We start from the raw sequence: 24,511 nt of genomic DNA, 5'->3' as shown, positions 1-24,511 counted from the left end.
TTTAAAGTTGAGGTGTTGAATATAACTATTAGCTTGCGCAGTCCGATCGCCACGCCCGCTAATTATACTTTAAAATGCAGCTTTTTCTCTGACAGCTTTATTTAAAAGCATTACTTTCCCTAGTGTCTAGTGGGGGATCTCCCCCCCCCCCCCCTGATGCAATCAGTTCCCTTCTGCTTACCGAGCCGGGACTCAGAGACACTCCGACGCTGATCCCGGCTCAGCATTTGATTCCTCTGGTCTGCTGCAGACCGGATTAATACAGCAATGATCTCATCTCTATGGGAGATCACTGCAGTAATACTGATAGTAAGTAAATTAATACTGGACTAAAAGTGAAAGCATAAAGTTAAAAAAAAAAAGTGTTTTCATTAATAAAAAATCCCCTTCCCAATAAAAGTCTTACATAATCGTCCAAACTATTAATTTATCATATTCCTGATCTCGCATGGCAAATGGTGTAAGCGCAAAAACCTGCCAAAGTGCAAAATTTCGCCTTTTTTGTCACATCAAATCGAGAATAAGTGTAATAAGAAGTGATTAAAAAGTCGCATATGCGCAATCAAGGTACTGATAGAAAGTACAGATCATGGCGCAAAAAATTACACCTCAAAAAGCCCCATAGACCAAAGGATAAAAGCGCTATAAGCATGGTAATAGAGCAATATTATGGAACATAAATTTTTTAAAAAAGGTTTTAATTTTTTAAAAGCCATCAAGTAAAATAAAAGTTACACAAGTTACATATCGTTGTAATCGTAACAACTTGAGGAACATGCATAACAAGTCAGTTTTCCTCAAGGCAAACGGCATAAATACAAAACTCCACCAAATTTAAAAAAATGTGTTTTTCTTTTCAATTTCATCACACATTAAATTTTTTTCTGGTTTTTCAGCATACTTATGCAAAAATTAAGCCTGCCATTGCAAAGCACAATTAGTGGTGCAAAAAATAAGGGCTCATGTGGGTCTGTAGGTGAAAAATTGCAAGCGTTATGGCCTTTTAAACACAAGGAGGGAAAAACAAAAATTTTCCCGGTCCTGAAGGGGTTAAAGCCCGCACATTCACTCTTGTTCATAATATGCAGTTTGCACACAGCCATGGCTAACAGTAAATAAAAAACTGAAAATGCTGCAGCAAAGAGCAAGTGCCATATAACATTTTAGTTTTTTTAGAAATTTATTTTGAAAAAAAAAAAAAAAAAAAAAAAAGGTTCTTAGCACACGGCTTGATCAAACTGAATGTACCAACTCACCACATTAAGGTGCCCTCAGAGAGTTGGACCTACACTAACAATGGCCTCTCTCGGACTATAAGTTTACATATCTGGGCATGTAAAAGCTGGGTGTAGTGCACGGCTATAAAGAGGAAACTACCCCCCACATGTGAAACATAACAAAAGAATTAAAGCCTGCACATTCATTCTTGTTTACACTATGCAGTTTGCACACAGCCATGGCTAACAGTAAATAAAAAACTGAAAATGCTGCAGCAAAGGGCTTCTTTAACAAATCTTGACAAAAAAAATATAATATAGATTGAGATGACACCTGAAGCTCCCATAATATAGTGGGTTGCCTACCACTGTGGCAAATAGTATAGATGTTGCATCTGTCTGGAAATTTGGTGATGCCTACCTATGCACAGTGGCATGGCTACCAGGGTCGCAGTGGCCGCCGCCTTGCCACTGCACTGCTGCCTCCTGCCCCCTCTTGTGACCACAGGCATTATTTTGCTTGCGGTCACAAGAGCAGGCTCATGCAGGCCCTCGGCTGATGCGCTGCCGCCGGGAGTGTCCCGTCCAACCCCCGACCAGCGCGTGCATAATTGAACTCCCTGTGTGCCCGAGGCAGTGACTTTAGCCACAGGAAGCGCACGTTAGAGACGCTGCCGGAAGTCCCAGCCCCGGCACACAGGGGAGGCAACGTGCAGTGGGGGCCATCTATAAGGGTGGGAGAAGGGGCCATCTATAATGGGGGGAGAAGGGGCCATCTATAAGGGGCGGAACAACATGGGGGAGAGGGGGCCATCTATAAACGGGGGCAACATAGGGGGAGAGGGGGCCATCTGTAAGGAGGCAACACAGAGGGGGGCATATACTATAAGGAGGTCTCTTAGAGTCAGCCTACCCACTAAATGAGGGTGTAAGGCGGCCATTAGAGATGTACAGTTTGTAGAGAGATATGGGTTGTGCCAGAGTGAGGAGCCTAATATGTCTGTCTGGCAGATTCTGTGGTTTCGTAGCTCGGAGACGTTGTCATAATGGCCCAGGACAGATGGAGTAGGGATGGAAGGGAAGATGAAAGATGAAAAGGGAAGAACTCTGATCAGAGAAGACGTCCCCTGTGAGTCACCTGATGTAACAGCTCTGTAATGTATATGTTGTACAGAATCTGTGTAGAGCTGGGGCTACCGCTATATGACTGTATGAGGTGATAGTGATGTGTGTACAGCAGATTATTCAGTAGCGGCGGTTGGTAGTCAGTATGTGGCGGTATTAGTTAGTATATGGCGGTGTTAGTCAGTATGTGGTGGTTATATTTGTTACTTTTATCTGATACTGTGTTTTATTGGTCTTAGTATACTGGATTTGGTCAGTAACAATATGGTGGTGATGGTAGTGGTTGTGGTGTAGTGGTAATATTTCCTTTCTTTATACTGGTATTATTGATAATATTGGTCTCAGTATACAGGATTTAGTCAGTAACAGTATAGCGGTAATATGTATGGTCATCACTTGGTTGTGAAAGGGGGGGGGCAAAGTTAACCTCTCGCACCAGGGCCCAGGAGACATTAGCTATTCATATATGCAAGATATATAATTATAGTATATGTGTCCTTCGTTGACTACCTGTGCATATACATATATGCATAATGAGGCTGGTCTTTGATGCACAAGCCCAGGAACAGCAGCCGGTCTGTGCTCTTCCTGCACATGCGTAAAAGATTATGCATATATAAATATGCTTAGTTAGGCATCATGGAAAGAGGCAGCTGGCAGGCCAAGGGTGTGCTCTTGGGGGCCGTAAACCCCTCTCCCAGTGCTCCTAACTAGCTGATTTGCATATTTATTTTTATTTATAAAAGTGGGATGATTCAAACTTTTATTAGGGGCAGGGGATTTTTTTTATAAATAATAAAACGATTGCTGCGGGTGCGGCAATCAGTTATTAGCAGCAGTCCCGAGCTGCACATAGCAGTTGGGATTGCGGGGGTCACGGCCCCTAGTGGAGCCATGACGTAAATATGTCATCCGTTGTTAAGGGGTTAAATTAAACTCCTCCAAAACAGCAAGACCTAGGAAAAAAAAGACTGGTGCCAGAAAGGTGATATACATGGCCGCAGTGGGATATCATCAGGTTTGTTTGCACGAACCTGCTGAAAGTTTCCCTTTAAAGCTATTGACACTTTTTATATGTTCTTTTGCAGAGTCCCAGAGTGGGGTCAACTGTGTTTTTCTAACAACAGGTATAGGTCAGTACCATGTAGTATAGACTATGAGACTGAAGTATTTGTAATGCTGCTCCCAACACCAGATGTCACTGTTTATTACTTTCATATTTGCATGGCTGACAGTTCACTACACTAAAGGGTTAACTGATTTCCTATATTGATTGTATGAGTCCTGCCAATCAGATCCCCTTGAAGGCCAAGGTTATATAGTGGGGCTGGGACTGGGCTAGTCAATTTTAGTTTGTCAGTCTAGTTGGAGTAGTCTGTGTGTGAGAGACAACACTACAGAGAGTCTGCTGAGAGACTTCCCTGTGTGGAGCTATTATCTTTCATGTGCGGGGGTGTTACCTTTCTTTATAACTTCTAAGATTGTAGCTATGTCTGGATAAAGCCCCATTAACATGGAGCTGTGAAACCCAGGGACAAATCCTATCCACGTTAGGCTGATGCCTTCTTCTCTTATCCTGAGGATCATTCCAGGTACAAGTCAGTAGTTTAACAAAGTGAAAAAGCCAAGTCTCTAGGTCCTAAGGGTAATCCCGACAGCTAGCTCTACCCACAAGATGGGGCCTACATCACTCTGTGTCACTCTGTGCCTATAAACAGCATTAGACTGGAGTTCATACCCGTGGGTGTAGGTAACTCTTCTCTAAAGACCTCCAGCTGAGTGCCAAAGTATTAGTGCCTGGGTAGGATCCCATTCACACTGCATAGTTTCCTGAAACACTTCAGTACAGCTACGCTATCTCTAAACAAGTTAATCAACTTATACTAGCTGCACAAACTCTAAAGTCACTTCAATTCAGCTCAGACCAAGGTCCATCCTCCAAAACTTAATGTCTACAGAGACTGTACCAGTACTCCTACACAAGTATATGTCCAGCTGCAACGCTGTGCAAAGTGTTTAGTGTTACCTACTACTATTTCATATGTTTCTGCAATATCTGAGAAAAGCCCAAAAGTCTATTGTTTGACCAAAGATTCCTATATTGTGAGAGAGACCGTTTTTCCTTGTCCTTAAACACCTGCAAATTTTTTTGGGTAAATAAAAGATTTATTTGCACAATAAACAAACATTCCTGAATAACAGGCGGGACAGTATCATAATACAAAGTATGCAGTCTTATATGTCGCCATCTCTGGGAGACCATAACCCAAGTCGGCCAAGAAAACATAGCATTATGAATCATAAGATGTAAAATTCTCCCAAGAAGGTAATAGCACAGAGTAAGGCACACACGCACTAAAGCGTGACAACAAAAGTCCCATATCCCTGACTGGGAAAGATGACAAGAAAAAACTGAAATAAAAATACAAGGAGAAGAAAGAGAGAAAAAGGACAAAGGAGAGAAAAGGGGGATGAAGGGGAAGGGAAACAGACACAGGGAGAGGGGAAGGGCTAGGGCAGGGTGTAGCAGCTCCCACTATACCAAATAATGTCATGGGGGATTATGTTAACACAGAATCCTATCTCCAGTGATTTGAGATCCATACAGATAGATCTCCAGATTCCTTAAATACATCCCAACAAAACCAAACTTTGGTAAAATTACTTTTCTCTTTATCAGAGTGAGCAGAAAGTTCCTCCATACGTCTAAGAAAAGAGAGGGAGTCCAAGAAGTCTCCTGAAGAGGGAGGAGTTATAGCCTTCCACTTTCGTGGGATAGCTTGTCTGGCTGCATGCATAAAATGGCGCATGAGTCCTCTACGGAAGGACTTGTCAGGCCCACTGGACAACGATAGCAGTGCCAGGTCTAATGTGGGTTGGGTCATAGTGGAACATACCTTATCATACAAGGCGAACACCGCCCTCCAGAAACTCCTAATGACCGGGCAAGACCACCAGATATGCTCCAGGCTACCAGAACTCGCACCACATCTCCAACACGAGGGGTCAACTGAGGGGAAGAGTCTGTGGAGTCGCTCTGGGTAATAGTACCAATTTAATATTTTAAAATTTTTCTCCTGCGTATAACTGGAGAGGGAGGACTTATGTACCTCCAGTCCACCTCTGAAATAGAATGGCCGAGATCCCTCTCCCACTTGGCAAAATATGAAGGAATATAGCTCTCATCCTTAGTTTCCAGAACCTTACTATATAACAATGAGATAGCATGCCCAGGATGGGAGGAAGCGACGCAGAAACGCTCAAAACCCGACAATTCATCCATCGTTGCCCAGCTATCTTTAATAGTAAGGAAGAGGGCCTTGAGTTGGTCATAAACTAACCATTCAGAGGATTGCAGAGCTGTGGCCTCCAGCAATTCGGAGAAGGGGCGAACTCCCCTACTTGTGCAAAAATGTCTGAATTGCAAGTCTGATGTCCCGTCTCCCACCTGTCGGAACCAGGTAGCTAAGTCTGGTGGGACAATGGGGGTTCCCACAAAGGGTGTCAGAGGGCCGGGACGTGCCCATAACTTCCAAGACCGTGCTATCCGATCACCGAAGGACAACAGGACCTTAACAAGGGCAGGAGTGTTGCCCAATGCAGGCCTACTCCCCGGTTCACTCCACAATAAAGAGATTGACGAGCAAGTCGACAAGTCTCCAACAAGAGAGACCCAATGCTTAGTATGTTTGCTATGAAAAAGATCTAAAATACAAGCCCCCGCTACTGCAGCATGGTACACTTTGAAGTCAGGGAGGCCTGTTCCCCCCTTCAATTTCGGCCGAGCCAGGAGTCTATACGGGAGCCTAGCCCTCTTACGCCCCCAGATAAATCTAGTTAACAGTGTCTTGAGTTTCCTCAGAAAGGGGCCTACGGGAACCATTGGAAGGGTCTGGAAATAGTATAGCACACGAGGTAAGATATCCATTTTTATTGTTGCGAGTCGGCCAAATAGAGACAAATTCAAGTGTAACCAGGTATCTATCTCTTTCTCAAGGTCACTAAGCAATCGCGCAAAATTCATCTCATAAAGCGCCCCCATATCAGATACAAGCTGCACCCCCAAGTATTTAAGCGAGCGCGATTGCCACCTAAAGGGGAAGGCTGATTTCAACTGGGACACGACAGGGTCAGAAAGGGAAATGTTCAACTATTCAGATTTGGTGGTATGAATTTTAAAATTACTAAGCTCTCCATACTGTCTTATCTCATCTAGTACATTAGGTATGCTTACCGATGGTTGAGAGATGTATAGCAGAACATCGTCAGCATACATAGCTAGTTTATGGGACCTGCCATTTACCACCGGGCCCTTGATAGAATCATTGTCACTTATGGCTGTGGCCAGAAACTCCATCACTATGATGTATAATAGGGGAGAAAGGGGGCATCCCTGCCGTGTCCCATTCAAAATCGAGAAGGTTTCTGATAAAGCGCCATTAACCCGAACCTGCGCAGTTGGGCCCTCATATAAAGCCATAACCCCACCCGCCATTATCGGACCCAGTCCCATAAAATCCAATGCGGCCCTAAGGAACCCCAAGTGCACCCTGTCGGACGCTTTTTCGGCGTCGAGAGACAGGATGCACAGGGGGGCCCCAATAGCTCTGGCCCTTTCCATTAAGATCAGAGTCCTAATCGTGTTGTCCCGTGCCTCTCTCTGCTTCATGAAACCAACTTGATCTTTACCTATGATATAATGGAGATGTGGGCTAAGCCGCATAGCTAGAATCTTGGAATATAATTTCACGTCTAGGTTTATAAATGAAATGGGCCTAAAGTTGGCACAGACATCCGCCGGTTTCCCTGGTTTAGGGATCCTGGTAATATGAGCTAAAAGAGCAGATGCAGGAAATGACCCACCTTGTAATACTTCATTGAAAGCAGAGAGAAGCACAGGAGACAGAGGGCCAGCCAGTAATTTATAAAACCAGGCCGTATAGCCATCCGGGCAAGGGCTCTTACCAAGCTTGGTCTCCTTTATGACAGCAGTCAGTTCAGTTGCTGATATCTCACTTTCCATAGCGTCCCTTACCTCAGGAGGAAGGGAAGGAATGGGGTGTTTGGACATATAGTCCTGAATCCTTCCCTGCAAGTCATCCGGTGAGAGGTGAGCCAGGACGCCCCTGATGGAATATAAGGAGACATAATAATTTCTAAACAATTTCAGAATATCACGTGTGGCATAGGCCTTACTCCCATCTGGACGTCGCATAGGGGGGACAAAGGTATTCTGTAATCTGGGATGTAGGGCTCTCGAGAGTAGGTGGCCACTTTTGTCCCCAAATTCATAATACCTTGCGCTCAGTTTCGCCCTAAAACATGCAGATCGTTGGTCTAGAATTCGTAGGAGAGTAGTACGTGTTGTGGTTAGTTCTGCATATGTGCCAGGTGAAAGAGACCGCTTATGACTAATTTCCAGAGGCTATCTTATCTGCTAATTTCTTAATAGTTGCTCCCCTTTCTTTTTTAAGGCGAGAGCCATGAGAGATCAGAACGCCCCTCAGGACTGCCTTAAGGGCCTCCCACTTCATGGGTGCAGCAGTATGATCTGATTCATGCGCCCTCTTGAAATTATCTATTGTTTTCTGAAGATCAGCTACACATAAGGCATCGTCTAACAGATTTTCATTTAGACGCCAGCTAAAGGTTTTACCAACCCCCTGCTGGAGACATAGGAAGCCATGAACCGGAGCATGATCTGACCATAAAATGGGAGAAATTGAGGCCGTGGGGAAAAGGTCTAGCAGAGAATTAGATATTAATAGGACATCAATTCTACTATATGAGGAGTGAACCGGTGAGTTAAAGCTATAATCCCTGACACCAGGATGGAGCGTGCGCCAAAGATCAACTAATCGCATATTGTGAAATAGGGTCTGTATTTTCCTAATTGCCAAGCGGGAGAGAGATGAGCGACCTGAGGAAGAATCCAGTTTGGGATCCAAGACCATGTTTAAATCTCCACCTAACACCACAGGTAGCGACTCCGCAAACCTCTCCAACGTCCTCAGAACCTGTTGGGAGAACTGTACCTGACCTTGGTTGGGAAAGTACACATTAGCCAGCACATATTGGCGGTCCTGCCAGGAAACCCGGAGAAACAAGAACCGGCCCTGTTCGTCTGCAAGAGAAGAAAGAACAGTAGGATTAAACCTACTATGGAAAGCAATGGAGACTCCCTTGGACTTCCCCTCCGGATTCGTACTGTGATGCCACACCGGATAATAAAATGAAGCGCACCGTGGCACATGCTCAGACTTAAAATGTGTCTCTTGTAGGAACGCAACCATAACCCGTTGCTTATGTAGGGAATATGCAATTTGCCTCCTACGTTCCGGGATGTTTAGTCCCTTCACATTAAAAGTGCAAAACTTAATCACTCCCATGGTTTTTATAGGAAGACATCAGGTCAATGATTCTAGTAGGAGCACCCAAGGAGGGGGAGGGGAAGGGAGGAGTAGGGGATGGAAGAAGAGTAGGAAGAAGACAGACAGACAGGAGAAGGAAGGAAAGGGAAGGAGAGTAAAAAAACCAGGAAGAGTAACAGAAAAAGACAAAAACACACATGGCTAGCTGTAGAACAGCGCAGAGCCAAAAGGCCCTGCACCACACTCGTCCACAGAATGAGTGAGCCCTGAGGTTCGTGTAAGCCTAAACCACCCACCCACGGCCACCCACGGCCCCCTCCCCGCCACCCCAATATGTCACATCAACCAAACACATAACACTTCTCTGGTACCCGATAAGTTAGGGAAAGACCCAGAACAACTGTAAAACATTAACATAAATGCATGTTCACACATACTATGAGGCTTTCAAACATGAAGATGGAACAACTGAAGAACTGAGCAAACTACAATTAGTAATTATGAAAGTATGAAACCAACAAGGTGGAGCAGGAACAACCGAAGAGTCCCAAGCGAAATGTAGGCCACTCATGGCTGAGAACCAATGCAGGACAGTCAGGTAGCCATCGGAGGTTCGGCCGAATCAGCCCGATTCCTATGTCGCTTCCTTGTGGTCACCGGCGACCATTCCCGTGCAGTATTCACCGAATCATCCAGTAACATAGGCGGCGTCGGACAGTCTGGCAAGCGTACAGTTGGCAATTCGAAAGTTCCCAATACTTTAGGCAGACCGCCTAATTGGCGAAAAATAGCAGTAACACCATCCTTATGGGTTTGGAGCTGAAAGGGGAAACCCCACCTGTATGTTATGCCACTGTTCCTGAGTAAGTCCAGCAAGGGCTGCAACGCCCGGCGGAGCTGCAGTGTGCGACTGGATAAATCTTGCAATAGGATCACGGATGATTCCTCATAGTCCACAGCGCCATGTTCCCGGGCCGCAGACATGATAGCCTCTTTAACTTTGTAAAAATGCACTCTGCATATGACGTCGTGTGGTCCAATGCTCTATGAATTCTATCAAGCTCGACCGGACCCTCCGAGCCGGGCGAGAGTAGCTTGGTAAAGATTGCCTGAGCTGCAGCGTCTAGGTCCGTGACTGTCTCATCTAGGCCCCGGAGCCTCAGATTATTTCTGCGGTTGCGGTTTTCGGCATCCTCTTGGCGCCCTATAAGCTCCTCAATCTTCACTGACTGATATTGAATCACCTTACGGTGTACTAGCAATTGCGCTTTATTGCCATCATGTACCTTGTCAATGTCATCAAACCTGGAGCTGATATCATGCTTCAAGGTGCGCAACTCCTTCTTGTAAGTTGCCTCAATACGGCTGACGCATTTCTCAAAGTCCTGCTTCGTGGGTAGTGACCTTATATATCTCCCCAGGTCTCTCAGGCTCCAATCTTCCTCCTCTGAGTCATGGAATGCCTCTCTGCTGTTGGCGTCTCTGCTTGGAGCCGGCGAAACAGAACGCTGGCTCTCTGTGGCATGTGGTGAAACCGCGCGCGCAGTCTGCGTCGCCATCTTGGATCCCCGCTTGGAGCCTTTGCTTCGCTGTGAGGCGGTGAAAAACTGTTTAATCTGTTTAATGTTTCGGGGCCAAGAGGAGCCGGAGTCTTTCCCGAACGTCCCCTCATGAAATCAGGTGAGTGGGTACCCAGAATTTTAAGGCTAAGGCGGCGGGAAGGCAGTCGAGGACCAGGAGCTCAAGCGCCGTGTTGCTCACTCCTCCATAGGCAAACCACGCCCCCGAACACCTGCAAATTTATATTTGTATATAACTGTATACCGATGTCTCACACTACAACGTTCTTCAGTAAAAAGATGTTATCTTTTTAAGTGTCTGGTGTCTCTTCTATAGTGCGCAACTCTTACACGACTCACTACAACTACAACTCCTAACAAATGGTGGTGCCTGGTTGGTGTATCCAGGGGTGGTCAGTTTATCCAACTCCTTGCCACCATGACAAGTGCCCCAGTGGTGCTTCTACAGCTATCCTGCTGCACACGTAACACCTAGCCCCCTGGGTCGCTGTGCATGTGGCTGCCGCACTTACACAGATATAAGGAAATTAAACTCTTCTTTAAAATGATGACTTTCAAATGTACTTTTTCTTGAAACATGAATGTGATCTATCAATAACAATGTTTAGATTTTTATAGCTGACTGTTACATGTTTTTTTCCCTTAGTCTTTAAAGCTGCTTCAAATAAATGTGCTCCCATCTAAAGCTGGCAGTATTCCATGTCAGATCTGAGATGAAATGTCTTCAGTCCCATGGATGTCTATCTGTAGGACCTGCTGAAATCCTCTGCATGTATTATTAGTTGCTGCTCAGTACAGAAGGGATTGGGCTTTTCCCAGATGAGCTGTCAGTCCTGAGATTAAGCCTTATAGAAGCATCACACGTTAGATCTTCTAATGGATTTTCATTATCTCTGAGGTATTATGATTTAAAAAGCCATCACAAGGGAGACAGTAAGATATTAAGTCATGACATCCAAATGGAGCTTTAAATGTTATTGAACTTCTGTTTGTGATTTCTTTTAAGTGGATCTATATGGATTGGGTTTTATTATTTTTAGATAAAACTCATTTTCATTGCATAAAGGAGAAGTCCGAGCACTGACTTTTTTTTTAAATAGCCAGGGAGGAGGTGGCTTAATATAACAACATGTACTTACCTCCCTGGTTCCAGAGCTCGGGCCCGCCGTGCTCTGCTCCGGTTCACATTCCATGGCCGCTTCTAGGTCTGAGTGGGGACCTGGGACGTGATGTGTCAGGCCCTCTCAGCCAGTCGTTGACGGGTCTAGCCTTGAGAACTGGATAGGAAGACATCGGACCCAAGTAATGGAGCCCAGGAGGTAAGTATAAGTTGTTATATTCAGCCATCTTTTCCCTGGCTCTTTTTTTTTTAAAGAAAAAGTTTGTGCCTGGACCCAAAAGTTCCCTGCAAAAGAAAAGAGCATAGTTATAATTTGTGCACAGGTGAAATCCAATATTATAGTAAAAATGTTATTAGGTCCTATAGTATAACACAGACTATTATTTTTATTAGTGATGAGCGAATAGTGAAATATTCGAATATTCGAATATTCGATATTCGTACGAATATCTCCCGAATATTCGATATTCAATCGAATATTTGATCCCATTAAAGATATGGGAACAAGTATTCGATTATTGAAAAACATCTATTCGACAACTTGGAGGTAAAAAATGGAAGCTGGGGGATTTGAACGCTTATCGAATATTTATTGAATATTCTGCGAACTATTCGATAATATTCGATAGATCGAATACCTTACTATTCGATCAAATATCTATTCAATCGAAAAGTATTCCCTCATCACTAATTTTTATATATAGAGTACTGTAGATTATGTATTCAGTGTCGGAGTATTAAGTGACATTTTCATACGTTACAATATATGATATTTTGATCAGGGGCATCTGTCATATGGCTACCGCTGACTATACCACTGCTCAGGGGCCACAACTTTTTGGTGCCAGGTGCCAGTCCTTTCCTCAGGACTGACCAAGATATGTTATGCGAATGCGTTACTTAGAGAGACATCCATCCTGCAAAAGGGTGAGTACAGGGGAGGGCAAATTATCATTATTATGCTGTGGAGCCATGGGATAACAACCACCATACACATTACAGAAGTAATGACAGACTACAAATAACTTTAAAAAGCAAGATTTATCATGGATTACGAAGCAGAAATAATAACTTTCCTTAATAAATATAAAAACATATAACCATATTACAGTAAATTCTTAAGTTGAGACCACTTTGTCTTGGTGACAACACGCTAATAACACTATGACTGGATCCATCCTCAAGAAAGTAAGTTTGGGAGCTGGAACTGTAGACCATGATCTGATGAATTGGCTAGCTGGAGACACATGGCAGCAAAAATGCAGTTTGGAATTCTTGCCAAGGTCCATTTTATCAAAGAGGAGGCTGCCTACACTTTTCTGTTCAATAACCTTCCACCTGCCTCCATCCACAGCTTGTGCTATCTGCATCTGACACCTACTGCTAATGAACGACATCAGTACTGATGCCAATACCTATCTTCTAACCCTATGAATGCCTATCCTTGAATGTGGAAATTCATTTACGGTTATAACCAGATGTGGCCATTCATAACCTCTCAAGACCAAAACTAAATCCCCAAGTACTTTTACTGCATATGGTAAAGGTGTAATCAGTCCACTTATTCTGGACTGATTACTGTACACTAGTGTAAAATACTTTTATCACTGATACAATACACTGCAGTACCTAATGTACTGCAGTGTATTGTATCATACATCATGCTGACAGGCAATAGCCACGGCCACCCCTGTCAGCATGAGGCATCTCCATGGTGACCCCGGGGACCTTCATTAGGACCCCGGGATCACCATGGAGACATCGGGACACCGGACGGCGCCGCGGGACATCGTGATCGCGTAAGTGACCCACGGCGCTGACCGGAACCCGTTAGATGCCGCTGTCATGATTTGACAGCGGCATTTAATGGGTTAAACTGCCCCGGGCGGAGAATCCTCCACTCCGGGCAGTTTCAGGGGGGGGGGGGCGTTAAAAGGCAGCACGGCGGTCACTAAGGGGTTAATGTGACCCAATAAGTTAAATCTTATATTCTGTGACATAGACTAAGGGTTATCCTATATGATCAACTAATACGTCTTACCTCCTACATGAGCAATCACAGAACTTGGAACTTTTGATCTCCTCCATAAACAACAGGTTTATAAACCATGTATAACTTTTTTTTGCAATTAAATTGGACTTAAATAGTCGTATCCATTGTATACTCCAACCCTGAGGAAGTAATTTTTGTGTGCCAAAACGTGTGGGTTTGGTGGACCTCCACAATATTCCATACAAACTTATGTGACATTTTTGCTTTCACTTTCTGTGTTTTTTAACGTTTGAATTCATTTTTGGTGTTGCACAGCATAAAAATTTGCGCAATAATGGCCGCAAATTAATTACATTAACTGTCACTGAGAACAGTGGTAACATTTATTGTATATTTTGTGTATATATATATATATATATATATATATATATATCTGCAATGTGAATTTCCATTTAACCAATACACTTAATTGGCTTATAGTAGAAGTACCCTTTTGAGTATATAGCACTCACCGGATAGTTTCATGATAATTCATAAACATTACTAGTACCAAGTGATCAGTCAACAATAGTGTCAATGAGATGTTTATAATCATCTTACATGTACAATATATAATATTCTTGAGAATGAGACAAGGCATCTCTGCTGTAGACCTGTCAGGCATCTTTAATATTTGATGACCATGTTATTAGATGTTTATTCATTGCCTTAAGACAACGTTTTTGCACTCAACAGGACAAGGTGAAATGTGCCAAGAAAACTCTGCAGAGATCTTGGAACTGATTATTTTAGCTCAAGCTCATAAACTAAGCACTTGACAAGGTGACATGTCTTGATGTCTGGAAAATACATTTTCCCTAATAAGTATTAAAGAAGTTGTATGGTAAAACTGGTTAGATTGAAGAATTTATTCTTAGTTCCATTGACAGTTGAGGTTAAAGGGTTGTTTGGAAGAAGATGTAATCAAGTTTTATGTCAATCAATGGAAGAACATATGAAGAAGGCGTTTAACGGGAGTAATGAAATTCATGACCTCATTACCCCTTACTCCAGACAACACCCTATATGGGAAGCACCTGTCAATAATGTAAGCACAGTAACGATTGCTGGTCCTAGGCTGTAGTTAGACAGAATATGGCCATCAACAAAAAACTAATGAATCACTAATCAGACTCATCACCTATGGAACCAGCAATAACCTGAGGGACTGGTTTCTGAGAAAGTAGAATAACTTTTCTGTAACTCTGTGAAAAATATAGTTTCTTGCATTGTTTGCAAACTTTAACTGATGCACTAGAATGAAGATCTGGATTCTGCTTATTCAGTGTGTTAAGGGAATCTCTATGTCAATGTTTTCTGGTGCACGGTACTCAATGATTGTCTGTCTTATAACTTCTGGTATGTCCAATAAAGAAAAGTATTTCACTCACATTTAGTCGTTCTGTTTTCTGTTTATTCTTAGATATTTTCAGTTGCTTTGTTTCGCAATGGTAGCGTGGGTTCTCTCAGGTGTGCATAAACCGGAGTGGGCATTCCTTGCAGCCGTGACGCAACGTTTCAGGGTTGCCCCCTTACTCAACGGGGACGTGCGATCGGCCTGAGGTTATCTAGAGTCGTTAAGGCAGCCCGGGAGAGCGGGGCGGGGGGAGGCTTTTGAGGGCCGCCCGACCCGCCGCCGCCCAGGCCCCCGGATTGGTTTTGGTCTGATAAATGCACGCGTCCCTGGGGGTCAGCACTCGTCGGCATGTATTAGCTCTAGAATTACCACAGTTATCCAAGGAAATGGGTTGGAGCAACCAAAGGGGGCGACCCCGAAACGTCGTGTCACGGCTGCAAGGAACGCCCACTTTATGCACCCCAGAGAGAGCCCACGCTACCATTGCGAAACAAAGCAACTGAAAATATCTAAGAATAAACAGGAAACAGAACGACTAAATGTAAGTGAAATACTTTTCTTTATTGGACATACCAGAAGTTATAAGGCAATCATTGAGTACCGTGCACCAGAAAACATTGACATAGATGTATACAAACAGGCAAGTGGCAGCCTGAATCACTGGAAGCACATTGATCCACATATATATCAGTGAGAGAGATATACATGTGATAGTGGACGCAGTTCACACAGATATTTTTTTCCTTGATACGTGTTAAGGGAATCTGTCACTAGGTTTATGCTGCCTTAAATAAAGGCTTGTGACAGAAATGCTAAACAGAATGGTGTATTGCTTACTGTTCAGCCATTTGGTTCAGCCATTCTCCTGATGTGCACCACTATCTGCCTATACACAGCTTTCTGCCCATACACAGTATATTTACACAGTTTAGGCGGACAATTGGTGGGAAGAAGGAACTAGCTATCCTCGCTATTCAGAAAAATATCTGCAAATCAGCTGCACAGAACAATGTGATACATCATTCTGTTCAGCTTCTGCCACTAGTTTATGCTACCCGTAGATAGGGCAGCATAAACCTACTGACAGGGTCTTTTTAACCCCTAAATTAGGAACAGATAAACTAAATACACATAAATACTGTTGTATAGTTATCCCTGTAAAGATTACTACCTTCGTATTCTATTACTGTGCTAGGTAATGCTGCATTTTACTTCATGTGAAATCTGATGGAACTTGGGGAGTCCCCAAATGGAACCTCTGATCATAGTGTTAGCATGGCTTAACAGGAAAAAAAAAAAGTCCTTTATACCAAATAAAAAAATGCCTACAAATCTTAAGGTATATCAACATAGGAATAAATAAAAAGGTTGCCTAAAACTGGCATAGTCCTTAAATATATACATCCTACAATGTCCCCTTAGTAATAATGTACTTAAGTCCACATAATAAGAATTCTTTTAACTTTACATTGTCATGGAAACTACCCTGGCAACAATGTACAGCACAAAAGAACGCTCAGAGAAACTGCTATTAGCAACAGGAAACTAATTTGTGATTTAATTGTACATTGTGGTATTGGCTACACAATTATAAAAGCGCTTGTACTAATAATAGATACAGAATAGTAACACACCACATGGAAAACATGTTCCTAGTTATCCACACTGCCAAATTATACTGACCACTTTATTTAAATTGTTAAAGGGGTTGTCCCATGATTTAATACTACATTATTCTATTAGGTCACGCAAAGCATAATGGCCCAGATGTACATTTTAAACGCTGCATTTACTGTTGTGTTGCATGATATATAGTTTAGTTTTTATTTTATACCTTTTTTTTAACTATGTTTCCATAGACTTATTAGTGAGACAAATATTTGTCTGTATATGTTTTGCGCCACATATATTAGTCTACAGCAGTCATGTCAAACTCTGGCCCGCGGGCCAAATCTGGCCCGCAATGCCATCATTTTTGGCCCACCAGGTAATTCAGAGTTTTAATTACATCTGGCCCACCATTGCATTAGATTATATTATGGGTGGTCCAGACAGCCATTTGGATCGCCCATATTATAATCTTGTAGGCCACAGGAAGATTTCAGCCTGCGGCCTAGGAGTATGTGAGCGGTGACCCGACACCAGCAGCTCAGTGACGTCATCATACACATCCTGTGCTGGCCTCTGGGGCCGCTGAAAAGGCTGTTAGGACAACCTGTCACCCCTGGATGGCCCTCCCTACCCCTGGATACCCCCCCCCCAAGATAAGTGGGCGGCTGGATCTCCGCGGCAGGAGCGGAAGGATGGATTAAGTATGGGGGCTGTATTCAGGGGTAGGGTGGGTTCAGGTTCGGTTCCCTTTAACAACTGTTCTAGGGGCTGGCTACTATATAAAAGTCTATTGGGGGAGGACTTGCTACTATATTAGAGACTATAGGGGAGGGTTGGCTACTATATGAGACTATGGGAGAGGGCTAACTACTATGTAAGAGACTATGGGGAGAGCTGGCTACAGTATAAGAGACTATGGGGAGGGCTAGCTTCTATATGAGACTATTGGGAGGGCTGGCTACTATATGGGACACTTGGGGGCTGGCTACTATTGGGAGGGCTGGCTACTATTCCTGAGCACTGGCCTGGCATCACTTCAATGAAACTGAGCCCCAAAACCACAGCCAAACTGGGGACAAGTATGGAGCGGTTCATCTAGGGAAATAATTGCAAGCAGTTAGCTGTTTTAGTGTGGTTTAGCAAGTTTGCTCATCACTATATACCTGTTTGTGCTACCTCAGTGTCCTCCTATGGGTCTCCCCAGCTGCCTCCAGCTCATGCATCTAGTAGCTGGCTGAGACAGCACAGTGCCAGAAATGGCCATCTTACCCCCCTATAATCCCGAAGTGGGAACATAGGGGGACATATATGAAGTCCGCTCAGGGGATTTATGTAGAGGCGCATTGAGAAAATTTTAAAACCTACGACAGCTCAGAGCTGGCGTAGGTTTCAGTATCATTTTTCCGCCGGAGAAATGATAAATGTGGTGCATGCAGAGGCTGTGCCCCCCTCTGCGTGCTACTGCACTTAACATAACGCCCCCTCTCCGCCCCACTGGCTAAGGTGGCGCAGATGGAGCAGATGTGGAAAAAATATTCAAAAATACCCTTAGCAAATATTTTTATGCCAAACAGCCCCATCTACCCCTAAAAAGGCATTTACGCCTGTTCATAAATGTCCCCCATAGCTCTTGGGGGTGATTTACACTGAGGTTTATTTAAATTTTTTTCCTGCATTACGGATGTTTACTGTCATTGAGAAAATATACTGTCCCTCATCCTGTCTATACAAAACTGAGAAGAATGAACACTTTTAACAAAAATGCCCGTAAGTACAAAAGAAAAAGAAGAAATATTTATAGACAAATATAATATAATAATAATAATAATAATAATAATAATAATAATAATAATAATAATAATAATAATTGACAATCAAGCCACATAATAGGAAGCAGGTGAATAAGTAACTCACTGCATTCTAGGAAGACTCAGAGACCTAAATAAAAATTAAGAGCAGTGCTGTGCCATCGGGGAAAGAGATGGTTGTAACCTTCCAAACAACCTTACATTACTCCAGAAACCCTTTAGGAGAGAACAGGCTCACCAGAGTGCTGGAAAAACATTTTACCCATCTTTAAAGCTATAAGGCATTGGCAAACTTCCATTGAACATTTTCAGTCTCTTGTGAGCGGCGATCATTTTCTTTAGCAGTACCAATTAGCAGCACCACCAGTCAGGTACATACACACAAAAACACAAAAAATGCAACAGCTCACTGCAATGGCAAGATACAGACCCACTACAGACATGAAAATAGTTAAAGGCAGGTTAAACTTCCACAAAAATAATGGTAACCAAGAGCCTCATTATTTTTGTGGAAGTTTTTTTTGGCAGTTGGGGGGCTGCTTTTAACTATTTTCATGTCTGTAGTGGGTCTGTATCTTTGCAACTTCAGCCATATCAACATGCTCCTGCCTAGTGTGAATGGTGTTCTAGAAGAGCTGACCAAATTTGTCCTTTTTTTTTCTGTGAGTCAGGTACATAGTGTGTGCTGGGAACTGGAGTCTCTGCTACAATCATCCCTGGGGCTGGGACTCCAGTCGCCATTTACCTACCACTCCCATCATGTTTCCTTGCCTGCAATAGAGCCTCTTTCAGTGTGACAAAGCTAGCATTGTAAGCCTGATTGCTGATGAAAAAGCTATTATTGTAAGCCCTGGTTTTCCGGATTTTGGCTTGACTTCCCGACTAGGGATGAGCGAACCGAACCGTTACAACCCAGATTCGTTCCGAATTTTGAAAAAAAGTTCGGTTCTGTACCGAACCGAACTTTCAAAAAGTTTGTTACGAAGTTCGTTAAAATCGCAACGGCATCGCAAAACTGTATTGTTTTCACAGAATGGAAGAGCATACAAGGAATTATTACTCCTATAATCACTTTTGTCCTGTTATTATGTGAATATCAAGGTGTGTGACGTCACTACAGGAACAGGAAGTGCCTGAGCATCCATGCTCTTTCTCATTGTGTGTCTAGAGTGCAGAGCGAGAGGAGGTGTATGTTAGGCAGAGAGGGAAAACACATAGATTACATATCCAAACAACTGGATAAGTACAGGGAGAGATAGAGAAGGAGTATATACTGTTTGCTAGAGAAGCAGGAGAGAGGAAGCTAAAAAAAAAAAAAATTGCAAGATCCAGGGAAAGCTTGATAAGCCCATACATAGTGAAAGAGGCTGAGAAATCAAGAGTTAGGTAGAGAGAGGGATAGATAGGCATCTAACTCAAAAATTGTGATATCTAAGGAGAGATAGGAAGATAAAAAAAAAAAGAAATACGGAGAGAAAAGTGAGAAGAGTCACTCAGGACACGTAGCATTGAACCAGCTACTGTTCCGTGACAGAGAGGAGACGCTAGACGTTGCTGCTCTGCTGAGTGCCGTTAACCGCGTATAGCTGCAAGCAAAAAAGTTTAAAAAAACTTCCAAAAAAAAAAAAAAAAGTTTGTTTGTTTGTGATCAGCTGTTCTAGGTGACGCTAAGTCAGCGCCCCGCAAAAGCTGTACGTTTGTGCTCTGCTGGTTGCCGTCACACCCGTTTAGCCACCCGCAACCAAAAAAGTTTAAAAAAACTTAAAAAAAAAGTTTGTTTGTTTGCTTGCGATAAGCTGTTTTAGGTGACGCTAAGTCAGCGCCCCACAAAAGCTGTCCGTTTGTGCTCTGCTGGTTGCCATCAAACCCGTCTAGCTGCCCGCAACCAGAAAAGTTTAAAAAAACTTCAAAAAAAATAAAAAAAGTTTGTTTGTTTGTTTGTTTGTGATCAGCTGTTCTAGGTGACGCTAAGTCAGCGCCCCACAAAAGCTGTCAGTTTGTGCTCTGCTGGTTGCCGTCAAACCCGTCTAGCTGCCCGCAACCAGAAAGGTTTAAAAAAACTTCAAAAAAATAAAAAAAAATTTGTTTGTTTGTTTGTGATCAGCTGTTCTAGGTGACGCTAAGTCAGTGCCCCACAAAAGCTGTCCGTTTGTGTTCTGCTGGTTGCCGTCACACCCGTTTAGCCACCCGCAACCAAAAAAAGTTAAAAAATAAAAAATAATTGTTTTTTTGTGATAACCTGTACATTTCTGCTTTGCTGTGTGCCTCCAACCCACAAAGCAATAGTCACTGAAACTTTGTGCCTTCTGCCCAATAGATTATTTCTTTTTCAAAATTTACACCAACCAAACAACTATGTCCAAGCGTCCTACTTCCAGCACTTCCCAGGCAAGGACTGCAACGGCAGGCGGTAAGGGGAAGGAGCAGTGGCAGCACCAGGCCCGGTGGCAGCCGGGGCAACAGGCGTGGCAGCAGGGTGCAGCTACCCCAGACGCCCAAGAGTCATGTAAGAACCACACAGCCAGCGGTTCTAGATTGGCTTACCCAATCCTCCAGTTCCACTGCCCAAAGCTCCCAAACGAGGTCGGCTGGATCATCCGACACCACCCTTACATGGTACGGTCGGCGACAGTCCTCTGCCCCGTCCCCTGTTATTAATATGCCACTCACCTTTGGGGCACTTTCTGCCAGAGAACTCTTGGCAAACCTTGATTTGCCCTTGGAGTCTCTACCACTTTTTAGTGATGATGAGGAGGAGGAGGTAGTCCACCAAAGGCAGCAGGTGGAACGTGCAGAGGCTGCAGAGGAGGTGTTGGCTATAAGCAGTCAACAGAGTAAGGGAGGGGCATCCAGTGCCACACCTGAGATCCTGTCCCAGCCCCTGGAGGAAAGTAGCAGTGGTGGTGATGATGATGTCGCTGATCAGACGTGGCGCCCTCAAGCAGCATTATCTTCGGCGTCATCAGGGGAGGAAAGTTAGGTACTACCGAAGCAGCAACATCCCACTGGTGCAAGGAAGCAAAGCACAAGATGGAGGGGTAGAAGACAACCTACCAGGTAGACTTCATCAATACCTTTAAGCCTTGGTTCTGAGAGGGGACCCCCAGGCAGCGGTGGCAGTGAACAACCAGCAAGACCCCCCGTGGCTGGCAGCAAACCACGATCCTCTGTCGTCTGGCAGTTCTTTCGCCTGGGGACAGATAAGCACATCGCTCTGTGCCTGCTGTGCAATGAGAGGGTCAGTCGTGGCAGGGGTGATAATCTTGGGACAACATCCATGAGGAAGCACATGGAAAGGCAACACCAACAGGCCTGGAAAAACCGTGACCCAAATACCACCTCCTGTCAGGATGCACCATACACTGCAGATCCCATCATGCAGCATTCTCTTACTGGAACTCAGGGCTCATCAGCTTCAGTTGCCAGCAGCAGCACAGTCTCACTGCCATGTACACCCCTAATGAGGCAGCAATCCCTGACCGAGTCCATGGCCAAACGTCAGGTGTACTGCAGCAGCCATCCCATGGCACAGAAACTAACCGGACACCTGGTTAAGCTGCTGGTGCTTCAATCCCTGCCATTTAATCTTGTGGACTCCCAGCCTTTCAGGGATTTCGTGGCATGTGCGCACCCCAGATGGAGAGTCCCCAGCCACCACTACTTCTCTAGCAAAGCTGTCCCATCACTGCACAGTTATGTGAAGAGAAAGGTTGGCGACTCATTGGGACTCTCGGTGTCCAAGACAGTGCACCTGAGTGCTGATGTCTGGTCCTCTAATTATGGGCAAGGGCAGTACATGTCCGTTACTGCCCATTGGGTCAACATCCTCCCAGGAGACCATCAGGAAGTTGGCCCATTCTTGCCACTGTCACTTCCACGGTGCTTTAGTGTCCCCAATATCAATTGTCTATTTTGAAACATACTGTGTGGAATCAAGAGCTGCGGAAGCTACGGATCTCAACTTGTCTGTTTTTAGCAATACTGGCCTGAGAGCCATCAACTGCTGCCTTCTTCTGCTCCTCAACTGGTCTGTTTTAAATAATACTAACAATGAATCAATCAACTGCTGCCTCCTCCTCCTCAGTTAGCCTCTCCTCCATAATACTGGCCTTGAATCAATCAACTGCTGCCTCATCCTCAAGTAGCCTGTCCTCGATAATACTGGCCTGGAATCAATCAACTGCTGCTTCCTCCTCCTCATCAAGTAGCCTCTCCTCGATAATACTGGCCTGGTATCAATCAACTGCTGCTTCCTCCTCCTCCTCCTCCTCAAGTAGCTTCTCCTCGATTATACTGGCCTTGAATCAATCAACTGCTGCCTCATCCTCCTCAATTAGCCTCTCCTCGATAATACTGGCCTTGAATAAATCAACTGCTGCCTCCTCCTCAAGTAGCCTCTCCTCGATAATACTGGCCTTGAATCAATCAACTGCTGCCTCCTCCTCAAGCAGCCTCTCCTCGATAATAGTTACATAGTTACATAGTTACATAGTTAATACGGTTGAAAAAAGACACATGTCCATCAAGTTCAACCAAGGAGGGGATGGATACAGGGAAGGGGGAGGGGTGATAGGCTCTATACATATGCATTTATATTATTTTGCTCTAAGAACTTGTCTAGGCCGGTTTTGAAGCCCTCTACTGTTTTTGCTGTGACCAGATCCTGTGGTAGACTGTTCCACAGATTCACAGTTCTCATTGTAAAGAAGGCTTGTCGCCTCCGGAGATTGAACCTTTTTTTCCTCCCGGTGGAGGCAGCGCCCCCTTGTCCTTTGAGGGGGTTTTACCTGGAACATCTTTTCCCCATATTTCTTGTAGGGGCCATTTATATATTTAAATAAGTTAATCATATCTCCCCTTAAACGTCTCTTCTCCAGACTAAACAAATGTAATTCTTTTAATCTCTCCTCATAACTAAGATGCTCCATTCCCCTTATTAGTTTAGTTGCCCGTCTTTGTACCCTCTCCAGCTCTAGAACATCCTTTGTATGAATCGGGTTACAAAACTGGACAGCATACTCCAGATGAGGCCGCACCAAAGCTTTATAAAGCGGTAATATTATATCCCTGTCCCGAGAGTCCATACCTGTTTTAATGCATGACAATATCCTGCTGGCCTTAGAAGCAGCTGACTGACATTGTGTGCTGTTCTGTAGTCTATTATCTACAAGTATACCCAGATCCTTCTCCATCAGCGACTCTCCCAGAGTAACTCCCCCCAGGACATATAATGCATGCGGATTATTAGTACCCAGGTGCATAACTTTACATTTATCTACATTGAACCTCATTTGCCAAGTGGACGCCTAAACACTCAAGGTGTCTAAGTCATCCTGTAACATCTGCACATCCTCCATAGACTGTACTGTACTACAAAGCTTGGTGTCATCTGCAAAGATAGAAACATTGCTGTTAATTCCATTCTCAATATCATTAATAAACAAGTTAAACAGAAGAGGGCCCAGTACTGACCCTTGGGGTACACCACTTATTACCGGGGACCATTCGGAGTAGGAATCATTGACCACCACTCTCTGGGTACGATTATTAAGCCAGTTTTCAATCCAGTTACACATTAAACTTTCCAAACCGATAGACTTTAACTTACCCATTAGACGTCCATAAGGAACTGTGTCAAACGCTTTTGCAAAATCCAGGTACATGATATCCACAGCCGCGCCGCCATCCAGGCTTCTAATTACCTCTTCTACCCTGTCCTTAGTAAAACCATGCTGGATATCACTTATAATACTGTTTGCCACTACATATTCCTGGATGTAGTACCTTATAAGCCCCTCAAATAGTTTCCTCACAATGGACGTTAAGCTTACAGGTCTATAGTTACCTGGGGAAGTTCGAGAGCCCTTTTTAAAGATCGGCACTACATTTGCCGTACGCCAGTCCCTCGGCACAATACCAGTAAGAAAAGAATCACGGAATATTTCATACAAGGGTAGAGAAACTACAGAACTGAGTTCCCTAAGAACTCTGGGGTGTAATCCATCAGGCCCTGGAGCTTTGGTTACATTGAGTTTGTTTAATTTATCTTGGACCAGTGGCGTCGCTAGGCAGTTTTATCCGGGGCTCCTGCCCCGGATAAAATGCCTGCTGCCCCGAATGTTTTCTGCCCCTGCATCTCCTATAGACTGTCAGTGAGTGAGTGCACTCACACTGACTCCTCCTGTCCCGTGCAGTCAGAGTCAGTGTGTGCCGGTGCAAGCTGTTATCTGACTGGGCCCTGGTTCAGGCACTTACCCAGTCAGATGCCAGCCAGTGCGGGCACACTGCAC

The 24,511-nt window shown here is 44.1% G+C and overlaps 1 protein-coding gene across 1 annotated transcript in view; it reads left to right on the top strand.

Moving 5' to 3' along the window:
• Window positions 1-24,511, top strand: part of HTR7 (5-hydroxytryptamine receptor 7) — a 133,233-nt gene that overhangs the window by 86,745 nt on the left and 21,977 nt on the right. The gene's annotated exons all lie outside the window — the stretch shown is intronic.

This window comes from Dendropsophus ebraccatus, chromosome 8, assembly GCF_027789765.1.
Source record: "Dendropsophus ebraccatus isolate aDenEbr1 chromosome 8, aDenEbr1.pat, whole genome shotgun sequence".
Taxonomy (NCBI): domain Eukaryota; kingdom Metazoa; phylum Chordata; class Amphibia; order Anura; family Hylidae; genus Dendropsophus; species Dendropsophus ebraccatus.
This window is presented reverse-complemented; position numbering and strand designations above follow the sequence as displayed.